Raw genomic sequence first — 2,715 nt, forward strand, 5'->3', positions numbered from 1 at the left:
AAAGGGATCTTTTTCCCCTCATTTGTAAAGCTCGTGTTCAAGCAAGAGTATCAATATTTTTTTTCCATAAGTGGTCCATTTTAAAAAAAAGTAGTCCTCATATCAATGCCACTTTCAATACAACTTCTTCTCAGTATTAGCCTTATGAACAAGAAACATGTCCTTCAACCACTCCAATCTTAAAAAAAAAAACAAAACACAAATACACTTTGGTGGTCCAATAAATGAGAATGTGCTGCTGTGATCTGTTTCTTAGGATGGAATAGTGAGGGTTGGGCAGTTATTAACAAGTATTGTCATCTCCACAGATGCTACAAATCACAGAGGCTCCTCCAGAGAAGGGCTTTATACTAGCCCTCTGTAACATTTAAATATTTAAAATTTCACATTGCAATAAAAAGCTTATTTCTAAATGAAGTCCATGATCATTCTGGATATAAAGCCTAATGACACTGGCTCAGTCTTCAGGAAGGAGTGAGACTAAATGGGTCCATACAGAATACGAGTCTCATAGGTTTTAGTCAGAGAATGTTTTTATTATGATTGTGGTTGTGGCTGTAATTATTCCCATTTTTGTCGAGCCTTCACTTATGTGGTGACTCCAAAAATTGTTTACTTTGGGACCATATTTTAAATTACAATAATATTTAATATAGTGATACTTGAGTACATCCTTTCCCAACCACAAGGTAAAGCTAGTTCCAAAGCCTTTGCATTTTTTTTTAAATTTTTTAACGTTTATTTATTTTTGAGACAGAGAGAGACAGAGCATGAACGGGGGAGGGTCAGAGAGAGGGGGAGACACAGAATCTGAAACAGGCTCCAGGCTCTGAGCTGTCAGCACAGACCCTGACGCGGGGCTTGAACTCACAAACCGTGAGATCATGACCTGAGCTGAAGTCAGAAGCCTACCCGACTGAGCCACCCAGGGGCCCCTGCCTTTGCATTTTTAAAAATGTAGTTAAATACCTGTGAATTTCCAATAAAAGTCATTGTCCAGTTTGTTAACTGCCAAATTAACAGAGAGTTTCAACAAAAATGTGTCCCTGAAATGAGAATTTATACTTAAATTAACTACACTTGATCTTAGCCAAAAGGCCGAGAAGCGATTGTACTTAAATTAACTAAATTGTTTATTAATTTGTCTACTTGCTGTAAGAGTAACAGGAGGAGATTTTGCTCATGACTCCCATTCTATCAGGTACTGCTAACTTACCAAGTAGCATTTTTGAGGCCTATTACAATGATGTGGAGAACTTAGAATAACTAATAATTGGGGCAAATGTAAATGTTACAGCCTGACTAGCTGCTTCTCTGTTTCAGATGCTGCCTCCAGCCACGCCCACCAAACAAAGAAACAAACAAACAAAAAAACCCCAAACTATGTGTGTAACACTAGGAACCTGATAAATCTTAGATTACAAAATGAATTTTCTAATTGGACATTGAGAAATTCTTAGGATTCTTCAGAATCCTTATTTCTAGCATGTATAGGAAAAGCAGGAACCAAAGGTAGCCCCATTCCAACCCAAGCAATTTCACGTCTCTCTTTTACATAGAGAGAGACACAGCTGCTTTAAATATTGGTTTGTTTGATTTTGAGAAGAAGGAGGGAGGGAGAGAAGGAAGGAAGGAAGGAAGGAAGGAAGGGAAGAAGGAAGGAAGGAAGGAAGGGAAGAAGGAAGGGAGGAGGGAGGGAGGGAGGGAGGGAAGGAGGGAGGGAGGGAGGGAGGAAGGGAAGAAGGAAGGAAGGAAGGGAAGAAGGAAGGGAGGGAGGGAGGAAGGAAGGAAGGAAGGAAGGGAAGAAGGAAGGGAGGAGGGGAGGGAGGGAGGGAGGGAGGAAGGAAGGAAGGAAGGGAAGACAGAAGGAAGGAAGGGAAGAAGGAAGGGAGGAGGGAGGGAGGGAGGAAGGAAGGAAGGAAGGGAGGGAAGAAGGAAGGAAGGAAGAAGAGAAGGAAGGGAGGAGGGAGGGAGGAAGGAAGGAAGGAAGGAAGGAAGGGGCTCTATGGGAAGAACAAATTGTCTAGAAGATGACTTTTAAAAAAGTTAGTTTATTAATTGGCATTCTTAGATCTAAAATCTAGCTTGTGTTACTTTGCAAACATTTGATCTTTTTGTGTGTCTAAGAGCCACATCTTGCCCTCTGAAAAGAATTTTTAAAGAATCAGTAACAATGAATCCTTGTAGTATAAATGAAACCATTTTGCCTAATTCCAAGGACTGTTTCAAACCCTGAACAGTGGAAGAATTAGTTACTGTGTACTTTAGAGAGAGACTCCATTACTGTTTTTAAACTAACATTATTTTGAAAGTATGTTCTATCTTTAAAGGAAGTTACACAGGGGCACCTGGGTGGCTTGGTCGGTTAAGCGTCCGACTTTGGCTCAGGTCATGATCTCGCGGTCCGTGAGTTCTAGCCCCGCGTCGGGCTCTGTGCTGACAGCTCAGAGCCTGGAGCCTGTTTCAGATTCTGTGTTTCCCTCTCTCTCTGCCCCTCCCCTGTTCATGCTCTGTCTCTCTCTGTCTCAAAAATAAATAAACGTTAAAAAAATTAATTAAAGGAAGTTACACAGAAAAAAAAAGCTGAATTGGAAAAAATCATGAAACTGAATCACTAAACAAATAATACCAGATGAAGATACCAATATTAGATTACCTAAAGGCAAACATATATTCTAAATATAATAACAGGAAGAAAACCTTGTTTTCTAGTCA

The 2,715-nt window shown here is 40.2% G+C and overlaps 1 pseudogene; it reads right to left on the reverse strand.

The window, feature by feature from the left end:
- Positions 1 to 952: 952 nt before the first annotated feature.
- On the reverse strand, positions 953 to 1,110 carry LOC125171489 (uncharacterized; annotated as a pseudogene).
- Between the last annotated feature and the right edge of the window lie 1,605 nt (positions 1,111 to 2,715).

This window comes from Prionailurus viverrinus, chromosome B4 (assembly GCF_022837055.1).
Source record: "Prionailurus viverrinus isolate Anna chromosome B4, UM_Priviv_1.0, whole genome shotgun sequence".
NCBI lineage: Eukaryota > Metazoa > Chordata > Mammalia > Carnivora > Felidae > Prionailurus > Prionailurus viverrinus.